This window comes from Echiichthys vipera, assembly GCF_963691815.1.
Source record: "Echiichthys vipera genome assembly, chromosome: 15".
In the NCBI taxonomy this organism is placed as follows: domain Eukaryota; kingdom Metazoa; phylum Chordata; class Actinopteri; order Perciformes; family Trachinidae; genus Echiichthys; species Echiichthys vipera.
In genome coordinates this window covers 21909273-21925575 of record NC_139840.1, presented here as the reverse complement: position 1 = coordinate 21925575, position 16303 = coordinate 21909273, and the positions used below count along the sequence as shown (strand labels likewise).

The 16303-nt window shown below is 41.2% G+C and overlaps 1 pseudogene across 1 annotated transcript; it reads right to left on the bottom strand.

Annotated features, from left to right (window-relative positions):
* Positions 1–47: 47 nt before the first annotated feature.
* LOC310958206 (E3 ubiquitin-protein ligase TRIM35-like) lies at positions 48–2725 on the bottom strand (annotated as a pseudogene). The gene is made up of 2 exons: positions 1785–2725; positions 48–73 (listed from the first exon to the last, which is right to left on the bottom strand). The product of its transcript is annotated as an E3 ubiquitin-protein ligase TRIM35-like (transcript).
* Positions 2726–16303: the final 13578 nt, after the last annotated feature.

Sequence of the window (16303 nt, the reverse complement as noted above, 5' to 3'; positions counted from 1 at the left end):
CCAAGGATTGCTGAAAAAGCAGAAACCTGACCTGAAAGTCTTGAAGCTCAAATGCACTGAACTGCTGCAAAACCTGGAAACGGAAATGTAAGACTGAGCTGAAGTGCATTACCTTAAGAAGCTAAAACCTTAGATCGATTGCCGATTGCCGATTGCCAGATTGAAAACATAAGGACAGATGAACTGCATTGCTATACACTGTGGAACACACACAAGCATTACCCTAAGGAGCTGAGAGCTGCACAGAGCCATAAGATCCAGCTCCCATCTAAGAGCCATAACTCTTGTCACTTATTTACATTGAAATCAATATTTTGAGTCAAATTATTGATTTTTTTTATGGTAAGAAGCTGTGTAATAAGCTGGGTAATGTAGAGAGCTGGTCATTATTGCAGTTGAAACCTCCTTTGTGTCGGGGTCCTGCATCCAGCGATGTTTTTCAGGTAGTAAACAGTGCAACCACCTATGAGCAGCGTTCATCACCTTTAAAGATAGTTTAGATAATCTGACACCAACAAACAAACTTGTTCAAACGTATTAATATGAAGAACCTTAAAAAAGCTGAAAAAAGCAGAACAATAAAAACTTGGAGTCAGTCGGACTTGGTGGAGTCAGCGAGGGCGGCTCTCTTAACCCAGAGTTAATGGTGCAGTGTGAAAAGGCCTCAGGTTAGCTGTGAAACTGTCTTGAAGAGTGAATGCAGAAGACATTTAATGTTCTAACACATAACCTGCTGTGATTTCCCCTGTGACACTCTGAGATTGCACTTCACTTACACAAAACTTCAAAACAATCAGACCCATTTAAATCGTGTGACGGGTGGAACAAAACGGCAATAATAATCTCAGTTCATCCATAATGCAAAAAAAAAAAAGAGAGAATAGAACTTCAAGCACTCCTTTGGCTCTGTTACAACCCTGGCTCTCAGGTTGAAACAAAGGAGAGAAGACACACAGAGCTCTGAATATAATGCAGTGTTTATTTAACTAAACAACCCAAGAGGAACATAATGTGGGTTGTGAAGAAGAAGAAGAATTCCTTTATTAGTTTAACTCTATTATTATTCATGACACATTAGAGCGAGGGGGCTGCCGGTAACCAGCACCCCGAGCAGTTGGGGGTTTGGTTGCTTGCTCAACAGCACCTCAGCAGTGCCCAGGAGATGAACTGGCACCTCTCCAGACACCAGTCCATGCTCCATCCATGGTCCACTCAGGGAGTCGAACCAGCAACCCTCCAATTCCCAGCCAAGTCACCTATCAACTGAGCTACTGCCGCCCATGTATAGTTAAAGCCCTCGGAGCTTCTCAAACCTCTCTGGATTATCAGGAAGCTCCTGTTCCTCTCATCCTCTTCTACTGGTTCAATTCAATTCAATTCATTCATTCATTCATTCATTCATCTTCAACCGCTTATCCCTCAATTTTATTTATAGTGCTAAATCATAACAAAAGTTATCTCAGGACATTTTACAAACTAGGTACAGACCACACTATGACTTATTTGTGATTTACATAGACCTAACAATTCCCCCGTAGAGTACGGTGGCGGTGGTGAGACAAAGACAGACACAAAGACAGAGACAGACACACTTCCAGTAACTATAATAATATCTATAGTAATGTCAATATGACTTATTTGTTATGGCAGTTAATACAGCAGAATAGTAGAAACAAGCACAGCTAAGGTGATAGATTATAATAGTAGCAGGAAGCATCATGCAGGACCACGGCAGCAGGCACCACCACAATCAGCAGAGACCTGCGAGACGACAAAGCACAAACAACTCCGGGGAAGAAGTTGAATGGTCAGATCTCCAGACAGGATGAGTTCCTCGATTTGACCTGTTTGGGTCCAGAATCACAGGAGTGTAGGAGACCTATCCTTCATCTTGTTCCAGATGTTGTAGGTCAGGTTGCCCAGGTGTTTTGCCTCATGTATCAGAGCTCCTGAGTGCAGCTGTGGATCTTCCACTGGGGGGCACTGCTGGACTCTTTCCACAGCAGCCTTGTGAATGTGCAGGAATGAGACGTCTTCAGTTCCCAGCTCCTCCTCTGTGGCTCTGACTGTGTGCAAACTAGCGTCTATCTCTCTCCTCAGAGCCTCCATCTTTTCCTTCATCATCTGCCTCTTTTTCTCCTCTTCCTCCCTCAGTGCGGCCATTCTGGCCTCCTCTTCATCTTCTAGAAACTGCTAAAACCACTTAAACTGTTTCTTAATCTGCATCTCTGTGTGTCGGGCGTGGACATTGATGTGTTATGGTGTTTGGTTAGACTTCACTTTAACTTGTTTTAAAACCTTTATCCACTTCTTTAAGGGCTCCAGAGTTTTCTGAAGTTCCTTCTTATGTTGTCCTGCAGCTTCATCGATGGGTCTGAATCTGTGGTCGGTGTTTTTTTCTGAGTCTCTGCAGACAGCAGAGACACACTGGCTGCTGATGGTCCACACAGAAGCGTTTGAGTTTCTCAGGGTGCAGACTGCAGAGAGCCTCTGAAGCTCTGCTGTAAGAAAGCTTCACACAAGGGTTCTTTAACACCAGACTAACAGGCTGGTTTTCCTTTGAAGATCTTCTCTTACAAACCGGACACTCGCATGTTGGTTTCTCTCTCCACCCGCTCCTGAGACAGTCTTCACAGAAGCTGTGGCTGCATGACAGAACAACAAGATCTCTGAAGACGTCATGACAGACCGGACGGCAGTGATCCTCCTCTGATCTGGAAGCCATTATGTGTCTGAGTGGAGCAGGCGTTTATGTAGGAAGTCAGAGTTGCCCTCCCTGCTGTGGGAAGTTGCCTAAGTTACCTTTCAGTTTGAGTCTTTGAGTGTTTTTTCAGTCATCAACTTGCAACAAGCGACGCGGTGGCCTATCAGGGTCGCGGGGGGGCTGGAGCCAATCCCAGCTGACATTGGGCGTGAGGCAGGGTACACCCTGGACAGGACGCCAGTCTATCACAGGGCACAAAGAGACAAACACAGACAGACAACCATTCACACTCACATTCACACCTACGGGCAATTTTAGAGTCATCAATTAACCTAACACGTGCATATTTTTGGACTGTGGGAAGAAGCCGGAGAACCCGGAGAAAACCCATGCAGACACAGGGAGAACATGCAAACTCCACACAGAAGGGCCCTCAAAGTTAGCGCTCACGTCAACTTGATCTCAAGCATGAACTAGTAAGAATTTGGAGGATCGATAAAACAAGAAGAATAAAATGATGAAGTTATTATATTTTGTACCCAAAAGGTCAATTTCCCTGTGACATCATAACGTTCTGCAGAAATGCTTTTCTGCCCATTTTTGCCAGGTTGAGCATGTGTGAAGTGTCCCTTCTTTTTATTAAGTCCCTTCAAAGTTTTCACTACATATTTTATGTAAATGCGGACAGCCATGGATGTAAACTGGAGCTTGACTTATTGGATGCAAACTTCAATTTAATTCATAACCATTTAATCATGGCACAGGAGAGTCTGCACTTTTTCCAATTGATGCATCAGCAGATGTGCAGAGTTTCCCCAATGTGTCTACTATAGCTGCTCATTTGTTTGTTGTCAGTATTATCAGCGAGCACGTAGCATAGAAGAGATTGCTGCATTTCAAACCAATCTGCGGCAGTCTCTAGTTTCAGCTTCATCACCAGCATAACAGCAAACACATTTAAGTCCCTTTGTTCATTATGTGATCTACAACTCTGAATAGAGCCATTAGCTTTAGGAATTTTCTGACCTGGGATTATAAAGACTGTATTTTTCTTGTTTATACTTGCCTCCTAAATCACAGCTGATGATGAATCTCAGGCTGTGTAACATTCAAATAGTCTTTAGCCATGTTCATGGAGGAAAGTTAACGCAGCGTTTTCACTGGTCTGCAGCCAACTTAACTGAGTTTACACTTACAAAGCAGATTTCTTCTGCAGTACTGGTACATGCCTGTATTGCTGGTATTGGTCATTTTGCCGAAATGCATACCACACATGCGTTGGTTTTTGCAACTCTGTAACATGTTGTCTGTTACACTTGTTTTACCCTTCTCTCCTAAGTTCAAGTCCTGTGACCAAATGTCTCTTCACATGTTTAACTTCCTCGTTGTCAAGAGAAGCAGTTGTTAGGATAAACTCACAGATGGATGTGGCTCTACATGGCTATCCATGTGCATGTGCACTGATATGTATATTAGTACAGAGTACCACAGTACCAGTGGTCTTGGCCTTGGTCTTGGTACAGTCCCAAGTGTATGGAGGACTTCTATACACTAGTGTGTATAAAGGACAGTGTGAGTAGGTTAGACAGCAGCCTCGAGGTGTTGCTGAGGCCGAGTATGTAGTGCCAACTCTAAATGTCTTGGGGCTGCATGTTAGGATACCTTGTTTCCACCTACAGATGGAATTGCAGAGGCCCAGGTCTAACACCTTTTGGTATTAGTAATAACATACATATATCTGCCCTCTAGATGGAGCACAGTATGCAAAGCCAAGGATACAGCAGCATCATCAAGCCCCAACCAAAGTGACTTCCTGGTTGATCCAGTAAGGAAGAGCCAAAGTCTGTATGTTTGGGTCATATCTCCATGGCAACACTGAGGGGGTAAATATTTTTATTTAATTTTTGTACCAGGCTATTTTTCTTTTTAAATTGGAGGTTAAAGTCTATGAATAATTTGGGGTGGTGCCTTTTGAGTGACAGCTAGCCACTGGCACTCGCATCGCCTACAGTCTATGAGCATCATCCACAGCTCTATTTGATCCGTCTGCAAATCGTAGTGGATCTGTGGAGACAAGTATATGATGTTGTTGATGTATGCCTTCACAAGCTGTTAAAAACACTTCATTATCACAGAAGTTCTTCTTCTTCTTCCATTCTACTAAAACTTCTTCTAGAGGATCGTTGACTGCTTGAGCATCTTCTTTGCTTCCTTGGCCCCTGCTTCCCTTTCATCTTCGACCTTTCTGGTTCTTCCAGCAACAACACCGTTATATATTGGCCTCGCCATGGTGTCTGATCGCAGTGACATTTAGCTTCATAGTTTAGGACAAGACAGTGTATGAGAGGATAGAAAAGTGCATTGTCTTTTCACTGATTGTTTTCACTTTTGTTTAACTGAACTTTCCCCCACCTGTTTAATCAGGCTATATTATTGAGTCTGAACTGTTTGTCCAACATCAGCAACAATTTAAAATTCTGTCAAAGTCACTCTGGACAAGATATTACACGACTGATAGGTTTGATCCCTGTCACCTTATATAACAACCAAGTCTCCACGCCAGGTGATTGATAGAGCTCATCAGCCCAGCCTTCGATCCCAATGTACTCGCTTCAGCTCAGGTTAAAGGTCATCTTCGTCTAACCGTACCTTCTTGTTTTTCTTCTTCTCTGGGGACTTTTGATACACTGAACCTCAATTAGCTGCTCATCACTCACGGTGTGTGAGACAGTGGGCAGTCCCTGTGTCCTATGGCCTCTTTCGCCAGTAGTGTCCTTGGGGAACATGGATAATGTGCTGATGGCATGTCATGCTTCATTTATCGCTGTCACACATTTATTTATGGGTCCCCACCAAGTGAGCCAAGTCCTATTTTCTTTATTCACCGCCCCTCCCCTCCTCTCTATAATTAGCATTTTATCCCCCTTCATCCCACCTTTGTCAGCCTCTCTTTTTTATCTCACCCTTTTCTAATTGTTTTTCTATTGCCAGCTGTCTCCCTCTGTTCTTCTCACCTTCCTTCCTCACCCTTCCACTGACCATTTCCATCCCCCAACATCATTGGCTCTCTGCTAACTTTTCTCCCATTGTCGCTGCCGGGGGATGGGGTTAAAATCGAAGGGGGGGTTTGTTTTGGTTGACTTTGTTAAACTTTTGATAAACGACGTAGCTGGTGGCCAGTGTTGCATCATTTAGACTGTCATTGAGACGTGAGGAGAGGCTGGGACATGTGTCAGGACCGTATGCACTCTCTCTAACTGTAGCACATGCGCCCGTAAAGATTTTAGTATACACCGTACCTTTGATTGTCATTTTTTACACTACAATGGTCACACTTGTGGATTGATGGTCTCGGGTGGGGGTTGGCAGTCTTGTTGCAAGTATATTGGTGAGCTATAAATCATATCTTGTGATTTAATATCTCAGGTCCACTGAAAACCAATGGGTCACCTTAGCTGTTATGTAACGGGCATGGGCAGCAAACTCTCTTATGAGAAATGTTTCTATGTTCATATACTGTATGTCCCATGGTCATATTTGTTAAGAGGTTAAAGGTTTCTCTATGATCCATGTGTTCTTGCTTGAAAGATTACAATGCTTTTCTTACTGCTATGAAGTAGGTGGGGCTCATAGTCACATATTTCTGTACACCAATGAGAATTTAGTCAAATTGTCATCTGACTGCAGCTCCCCTCATCTCTGCAAAGCTTTTTTTTAGCATCTTTCAGCCCATTGTTTTGATGTTACAGTCCACTATGTTAGCATGTTTTGTTCTGCGTTGTTGACAGGCAGCTTGTTTCAGAGAATATGTTTTTGAAAATCAATAAATCAATTATATGCTACCTATCAGGCTCAGAACAGCAGACAGAGAAGTTAGAGATGAGCAAGGAAACATAGTCAAGCATTCCCTCTGGACTTGTTATGTTGCTCTGCATCTGCTCGATGTGTAAATCAACAGCTGTTTGCTGGCAAGGTCTCAATATTTAATAATAAGTCAGTGTTGTATTTACAGCTTGATTTTGCTGACCCCAAGTGGCCATAAAAATGGCAAGTTTAGCTGGGGCAATATCTCCGTTACTGTAATTGTTGCTTATTAGTCGAGAATCATTTGTATTAAAGAGAAATACTGGAGATACAGACCAAGTTTTTAGCTGCTGTAAGATAACACAAAGGTTATTGCAATAGGCCATGGGTGTCAAACTGATCCAGTTAAGGGCCGTGTGGCTGCAGGTTTTCATTCCAACCAATCAAAAACACACCTGGTCCAACAAATCAACTGTGTGAAGACAGTTCAGGTGATTGAATAAGTCGAGTCAGGTGTGTTCTTGCTTGGTTGGAATGAAAACCTGCAGCCACAGCGACCCTTAACTGGATCAGTTTGACACCCCTGCAATAGGCCATATACTGTCACATGAGCACACATTTACAATCAAGGCCTTAAAGGAGCAGTGCGTAGGATTTAGTGGCGCCTGGCAGTGAGGTTGCAGATTGCAACCAACTGAATACCCGTTCTCTTACCTCCTCCTTTTTCAACTGTATAGTAGAACCTTGATTCTTAGTTTCAGGCTTATCCACCAATAAATCAATATTATATTCATTCATATTCCATTTCCGCCATTAATTTTAAGTAATTTCTTTGACTGAGTGACCTCTGCAATACAATGAGCCATATCTCATAAACTATTCAAATCACACCTCATCCCGTCTGCAGCAGTGAAGAACCTCAAAATTACAACAAACGCAATCTCAGTTTTAATTGCCTTATCACAAGTGCCTGTATGCATCTTTATTCATTTTCATTTACTCCCCAAGCTTATCTATGTTTTACTGCCCAGGGACTTTTGAAATCTGTCCATCTTAACATTGATGGACCATCTCTTAAATGGAAGAATGCATAAAAACATCCAGTTATTTGTTAGATTTGATGACTTTTTGCCCCAAAACAAAATTGCACAGAATGGTTCTGTTGCGCAACCAAGCGCACATCCCAGCAAAAACAGTGTGTGAAGAAATCACAGAGGCAGGATGTGTTTGCAGAGACATCTCAGTTTGATAAGTTAGATCTGCTACAAAGCAGAGGTGGTATCCAATTTACACTAGCAGGGTGTTTTTCAGCCTGTCAATCTGATATGAACTGACATAAACCTGCTTATTTACCGTAGTCCCGATTGTGTGCAAGATAGGATTCACATAATGCATATATACATACAAATGCACCTGGACACATATATAAATGGATGAACTGGGCATGACATTGGTCTTGGCGCTCTCATTAGGACTGTCTGAAACTGTAACAATACACACTCACCACAGGGGAGTGCTGTTAGTCAGTGGTCAGGCCTACTCATGAAGTCTCACAGAAAAGGAGCTCCTTATGGGCTGCTCTGATCCAAGTGAGAATCTAACACATATCCATGAGCAAATGACTATCTGCTGTGCATCCAGAGAGCAAATTAGTGCTTGAACCACATTATAAAAAAGCAATGAACATGGAACTATTTAAGGATTCATCAAATGCCCTCTGCAGCCTGAGGGTAGACTAAGTATCCTAAAGTTTTCTAAATAGGAGATAAAAATGCATTAAAAAATTCAAAGCTAGCTTGTATTGGAATATTAACTTTGGTGTAAATCTATTCAATTATATGAAACCAGACAAATCTGAGAAGTACGTCTAGTGATTTTGCGAGGTGCTGTAGCTTGCTGTGGATTTGAATCACACCTTTTGCCAACTCACTCCCACTGGATGATACTGTAGGGGCGAATGGCAGGCAGCCCAGCAAAACTTACAAATCAAGATCCTTTTTTCAGGAAGTCCCTGAAGCAGCCAATAACAGCCACCAGTGGCTCTGAGTGAGAACAGGAGAGAGTTTACTGATACAGTGTAGTTTTGTAGCTGTGTGGTTGATTGCTGCAAGCCCCCAGTCTTATGGAGGAAACTGGTACATGAGCAGATGTTAATCATATCTTGTCTCCTGTCTGCAGCAGTATTTAGTAAAGATATGATTTGAGAAAACACTGAGGACTCCAGAGAATTTCTTTCACATTTGGCGACGAGGATGGGATGGACGCTCTGCTGATCAGGCCTGAGTCCTGACTGAAGGTTAAACCGGTAAGGAAAAATTCCGCTCCACCAAAGGAGGACAGGATTCCGCCTGATGTCAGGAACGGGTGCTGGACAGCAGACGCTCCATCCATTTTAAACGTGAGTACAGTGTTTTTTAGATCATATCTCGTGTGTAATTTTGAAGACAAGCTTCATTTACTTGTGGGGTTTTTGAAGCTCAAAAGAAGGTGTGTGTAAACCTAGGCGACAGTTCGAGAACCTGTGTGTGGTCTGCTGTCAAGATATTCTGTAATTCCTGTGAGTTTGAATATAAGGTCTGACGAGTCTATTTGTAGAGGTCGGATCGTCTTCATGTCCTTTGTGGTTTTGAAGACTAGTTTCATTTTCTGTGTGATTTTGAGGCTCTGAGAAGGCGAGGTATCCTAGGTGACAGTTCGAGACAATGTGGTCTGCTGTCTGATATTCTATAAATCCTGTAGGGTTGAATATCAAGGTCCAATGAGTCCCGTTTGGAGATTGGACCGTCTTCATATTTTCTGTGTAATTTTATTTTGTAGAACTAGTTTAATTAAAAAATATATATATGCACTTAAAGCTATATAAGTGATGTCATGACTAGACATAAATGAATATAATGTGTTGTGAGAGGTTGGTGCAACCTAACAAATGAGAGAAGTGTTTTGGAAAATACACAAGCATTTAGGGAGAAAAATAAATGATTTCTGAATCAATTATTTAGAGGAGTAGAAATTTTTGAAATGCAAATATAATTTGCATGAGTGTAGGGATTCCCAACTACAATAAAATGGGCGTATGAATGTGGTAAGAAAAAATAAACTTTGGGGTAACTCATTTCAGTGTCTAAATATCCAGTTTGGATATTAAACGGTGCGAACCACCTGGCTGAAAGATTATCCAAAGTTAGTGTATGTGTGATAAGATCTAACCATGTTCGGATGGAAAGATCAGCATGTGTGAAATCTGTCTGAGTGAACAATAAGCCCATTGAAAGTAAAAGCACATCCCAGTGGGTCAACAGAAAAATGGGAAACAAAATGGGAAATTTTTACAGATCCTGCTAAATTTATAGCAGATAAATGGGTTAATGTGGTTGAGAGCTTCCATTTTGGCATTACTAGACTAAGAGTTTTATTTGTTTGTTTTTTTCGTCTTTTATTAGGCACATATTAGGTACATATATAGTGAAGAGGGTAAAGTGATGAGAGAGAAAGGGACAGTGAGTAGGGAAAGATAGGAGGAAAAGCAAACTCAGTTATAGAAAGACAAGAAATTAAAGAAATAAGTATGTGTGACAGAAAGAGAAGTGAATGATGATGAGGAGCAGAGATTAGGGATAAAAGACAGGCCCTCCTCATGTTGTCTCCAGGCCATGCAGCCCTCCATCAAGCCCATATGCATATTCCCAGAAGGACTCTGACAATGAGGGGGAGGGGAGACTGAACCTGCATCTGATGTGTCAGTTTTCACAAAACCAGTGACTGAGGAAAACAGACTGAAACAAAGAAAAAGATAACTTTGCTTCTCCAGAAAGTTCTCTCTCCAAACAGCAACTTCTTTTGACTACTGGCCTGGAGAAAAGGAAACGGATGTCCACGGCACCAGATGTTCAGTTGAATTGAACACTGAAGAGCTTGTGTTCAGGACGTGGCAGCCAGAGGAACAAAAGATTGCAAGGAGGGGGAGCGAGAGAGGTGTGAACTCCAATGGGGCAACATTCGACCAGCCATTTGGTTCACTATACAAGCAGAATGAGGCACAGAATCCTGGACAAAGATTGCCTCATCAAGAGAACAGCAGAAGGAGAGAAAGAAGGAGACTGGGACAATGGCTCAATGCTGAAGATCCAGAGAAGTCCTGGTTGCGTGTTTTTTCATCGTTCCCCAATGAACAGGCCATACAGACAGCGGAGGAAGGTCAGAGCATTTGAAAATCACAAATTAGAAATTAAAGATAAAACATCCACACTAGATGACACGTTAGTTGAACTTAGAATGAACAGGATGTTAATGTTCAACACATACAAACACTTGCATATACATATAGGAACATTTATTAAGAATAAGTATTGGTGTCAATAGGGAAAATTAGGGTTTTGCAGTAAGAGTTGTTCATTAGACAAACAGAAAGTTAAGGTTTTGATTGCTATGCTCAGACAAAATCTTTTTTAGCTCACATAAGAAAAAAAAAAAAAAAATCAAGTTATTGAAAGCAACACTGATTATTCCTTATAAAACAAACATGCCATTGTGGAATATCTTAAATATAACTCCCATTTTACCTAAAGAGGCATCATAGATGTCACAGGTTTGAGTTTCTGGTGATTGATTTTAGAAAATGCAATATTGATGCATCACTGTAAATCCTGACTCATTATTCTGGGTTTTTTTGCTTTCACTCTCAATGGTATTTGAATTTTTGGAATTTAATGGTATAGTTTTCTGGGAAAACCTGGTTTAAAAAACTGCCATAGTGATGGTGAAGTTTTCAGAAACATACGTCTTGTTTTTGCAAATTGAAGCATTAGATATAACAATAATAATAATAAGGATAATATTATTAATAATGATAATAAGTGGGTCCTGACTGCATCCATAGGAACTGGATGGGTTGTTAAAATAAATAAATAAATAAATAGATTAAATTCTATTGCCATTTATGGATTATTATTATGTTTCTGTGGAGATCTCCCCCTGTATAAAGAAACTTGGCCAATGACTGACTTTTTAGACTGTGACTGCTGAGGCAAAAATCCTCTACCGACTTAAAATAACCTACCTGATCGAGCTCTGATTGTTTCTTTTTAATTTTCGCATGATAATTGTATGTCAGTAGTTTTATGTCGATTAACAAACACTAACATCTGACCCTATTGTATTTTCAAAGTGTGCACGTTCTGCATGATACTCATTGTCACACTAATGTTTAATGTCAGCCTGAAGCGCTGTACCGTCTTAATTTTTGAGCTTTTGATCCAACAGCTAAAGATGAAGAACCATTCTTGAATGGAAATGTTTAACAGTGGATCAAAACCATGGAAACCATTGTTTGATACATAGTGTCTCACGATAATTCTGTTTTTCTTCATAGATGGTTCTGCGAGGAGTCCATCTAACTGCTCTTTCTGTGTTTGCCTTTGAACTAAACTGCCAAATAACTCGTCTGCTAAAGCGAAGAGTTCTTTGTATTAATCTGTACTTTTCTTTCTAGGGGCAACAGATGATACAGTGTCAGAGTCACAATATGCTTTAATATTGTCCATAACTTGCAGACTCTGGGAAAAACTGTGGCATTCTCACTCCTACAGGAAAACCTTTTGTTCTTAACCTTTTGTCTCTAACACTTTTACCTGTTTACAGTTAAAAGAGTTCACGCTGACTATAACAACTCAGTTTTCACAGGCAACGCCATTGCAGATGATGGTGCTAAAGAAGAACATGGGACAGTGGTAAAGACTGTTTCCGACGGTGTGTTAAGTGCTAGTTACCTCTGACACCAGGACATGGAAGAGAGAAGAAAATGGCATCCATGGCATCGAATGAGGCAAAATAAAGCAAAGAAACCTATATAGTGGTTCAGATGAAGAAACGGTGTGAATAGAATTGTGTTTGTTATAATGTTTTTCGTTGTTTTTATTTTTCCTTGTCATATTCGAAGAGTTGGAAGTGGACCTCTACTAATGTTTGTAGTGTGTAGTCAAAGAAAGAGTTAGTTGATGATATTGTGTTATTTCCAAAAAATTATTTGACACTTTGTGTCAAAAGGGGGGAATGTGAGAAATAACCAAAGATGACCTACCTTATTCATCTATGATTGTAAATCCTTGATTAGCATAACAGTCAAGCTGAGAATGACTGCTGGGGGGATTGTGGATAGGAGTCACATGAGATTGCAAATGGTGACAAAAGGGGGGTCGTAAATACTGATAACTTCCACAGGGGCCATAAACATGGGGTAGTGTGTTTGTGTTAATTCTAATGTCATTGTGTTTGTAAGAGGCTTTGATCTGACTTGTATATCTGCTGAAGAAATTTGGAGACAGGCAGAGATTACAGAGACCCGGCTGTTGGTCTAACCTCTCCTGTCTGCAGCAGTATTTAGTAAAGATATGATTTGAGAAAACACTGAGGACTCCAGAGAATTTCTTTCACAGTCAGTGTAGGTGTTCAGGCTTGAACTGTTGGGTCTGAAACAGAGCATTACAATATTAACCAACTGGACCGACCTGCTTAACAAACCTAATGATCCTCTTCTACGTTCAGTTACATCGATTACAATGTTTGTATACTTGTTACCACACACAGCTTCATCATTAAAAAAACCACGATGGGGGTCATTTCAACTCATTTTTATAGAACACATTAAACTTTTGTCTTGCATATTGCGGTAGATATGTTCCACTGACTATCTATCACTTAATGGTCACTTGTAAGCTGGGAAGAATGGAGTCAGGCATTTATAGATTTGCATGGTTTCCTATAGCAAACATTAGCCAGCCTTCATATTGACAACTTTTCTTATCAATAGTCCAACATTAAAAAGGACCCACCTTTATAAAGTCATGTCCATCCAAGGGCGTAGGAACCTGGGGGGACGGGGGGGACATGTCCCCTCCATTGAAGACAGTCTGCGGAGGAGAAAAATATTCGATTTTGAAATCTTGCAACGGTGTCCTGTCACCGGCCCGGCCCGCCCCCTCAACGGTTCAGACTGTTTGGGAAGCGACAGTTTGCAGCCGACGAGTGGCGACTGGTCAGAGGTTTAAAGATGAAAAGACAGTAGCAGCTCAGTGATTTCTTTCTCATAGAGAAGAAAAGAAAGAAAGGAAATATGAGTTGGTAATCATTTTATCCAGGAGGGTCATTCTATTTTCTGTCGTTAACGTTAGACATGTTGATGTTAAGCTGACCTCTTGCCAGGTAAACGTTGTTATATTAACGTAACTAGCGAAAATATGGCGGACTTTCCACTAACCAACTGAGCCATAGTCTTCGGGGCGACAGTGGCTTAGTTGGTAGAGCGAGTCGGCCACTGTCCGAAGGGTCGGCGGTTTGATCCCAGCCCTGCCCTACTTGTGTCATGGTCGTTGTGTCCTTAGGCAAGACACTTCACCAAGCTTGCCTCGTGTAAATGTGTGGACTCTGTAAGGCCATTTGAGCACTGATCTAAACCATAATAGTAACGTAACAGAGAAAAACGATTTGACACTAAAAACAGTATTTAAGATGCTTCTGAAAGAACATGATTTTTCTATTAACTTAACTCATGTAACTTGAAAACAAGTAACGTTACACATCTCCCAGATCTAAATGAGTTAGTCTGTCTGTGTGTTTTTCACTTGTTCTTGACATTCTCATAAGTATTTTTCTAAACCTTATTCATCACTTTCATACTAGAGATCAGATGAAGTTCAGCTGGAAACTAACAGTGGTGAGGGGGATGCAGGAAGAGCCAGCACTGCAGAGCTGCAGGTAGGTGCTATATGAAGGGTGAGGTGATTTTAGTTTGTTGAACATGAGAGGAAGGTTCGAACATGATTAGAAGTGAACACAGTTTAATTTAAACAATGATACAGCAAACAAGATTTTAATGTTGCACTAGCTTTGCCATAAGTAGTTGTCTATACCTTATTCATCTCCACTGCTTTCATATTAAAGATTAGAACATGGTGGTGTGGTGGTAAGCACTGTCAACTCACATCGTGAGGATTCCTGTTTCAAATCCCGGCTGGGGCCCTTCTGTGTGGAGTTTGCATGTTCTCCCTATGTCTTTGTGGGTTTTCTTCGGGTTCTCCGGTTTCATCCCACAGTCCAAAGACGTGCACGTGTTAGGTTAATTGGTGACTCTAAAATTGCCCGTAGGTGTGAATGGTTGTCTGTCTCTGTCTGTCTCTATGTGCCCTGCGATAGACTGGCGTCCTGTCCAGGGTGTACCCCGCCTCACGCCCAATGTCAGCTAGGATCGGCTCCAGCCCCCCCGCGACCCCGACAGGGACTAGCGGTTGAAGATAAATTAATGAAGTTTTGCAGTGTTTGTGACATATTTCTGTTCAAACCATTAACGGATCCGTCAGGTTTCCTATATGTGTCCCCCCAATGATAAAGTCATTCCTACGACCCTGTGTCCATAAACATGAGAGCCACTGAGTGCGTAACTGTATGTATCCAGAGTTAAGGGAGTAGAGCTTCCTGGTGGTTGGTCCCTCCTAACGAACAGTTTTGAACACACTTCAGTGCAACATAGCTGGTGTGAGTAATTGTCGGCAAGCTATGTGGCATTTCCCTAACCTTTCAAGGGAGTTTTTTAAGGAGGTCACTTATATTTTCTTTTAAATTACTGCCCAACAACACTTTCTCTTGCTCCTCGTTAACCGGCCTCTGCACAGTGGCCTGTAGTCCTATCGGAGCTCGGACCACTTCATTTATTGTAATTTAATTGTAAACCCAGAGCCTAATTAACTAAGCACCATTACTACTACACCTGATAAATCATGCTATGACCTGTAAAACTGTGTCAGTACCAATTGTTTCATCTCAAATCAAATGAGGACCCGTGAACTTGTTTCGCCCCCAGGCAAAGAGAATGTGTTCAAGTCGTTTTAAAAAGCCCTGAGCTGACAATATCAAGCAGAGGTGCATAAAGGAAACTGAAAATGCCACGATAGTGTACCCCACGGCTGGATTTCTAAATGTTAATGCTTGATAATAATAAAAAACTGTGAAAGCCTCAGACAACTTAAGCCATTAGACCAATTAGCCTTCCGAGAACAATGACCAATTATCTGGGAGATGATTGCATGGCAAAACTGTTATTGTTTCAGATAGCTACAGCACTTTTGTGCAGCTCAGAAACCCTCTTATTGTCAGTGTAGCTAGGACTGTTTAGGGACCCGAGTATGCAGAAATATTCATATGCATCATTTTAGAAAGGAAAGAAAAGAAAAAACTGCAACTCCGTAATGTAGTCTAACGTTTACCCTCCTTCCTGAGACCTTTAGAACTGAGTCCTCTACAGCCTCTGGAAGAAATACAGGCAATCAGACCATTAAGAGTTTACATAGCTAGCTAACTGCAGTGAATAAAACCAGTAGTTGTCATTACAGCCGGTAATTTTTGCCAGTCCCAGTGACAAGAAATGAGACTCTGGTAAAGGCAAATGAGAAGGAGTGTGTTAAATGGCTTATGAATACAAATCTCTCATTTATGAGAGCAATATATAAGTTACAGTTTCAATTTTGAACCCAACAACTTTGTGTTTTGATGTGATGAAGGTTATAATGCCTGCAAAACGGATTTCTAATTAAATCTTTATGTCATCACATAAATAAATATTAATGAGCTATGCGATGTGCAGATTCCCTCCCACCTCACGCTAGTTGGATTTCCAACAAACGCTAAGATGGCCCTGACATGTTCAATGCTTTTTGCCTTCAGCATTCAATACAGTTCAACATGATGGAAGAGAGTTTAGAACATAAAAGATTTATTTTAAGGTCTAATCAATAGATGACCTGTTAT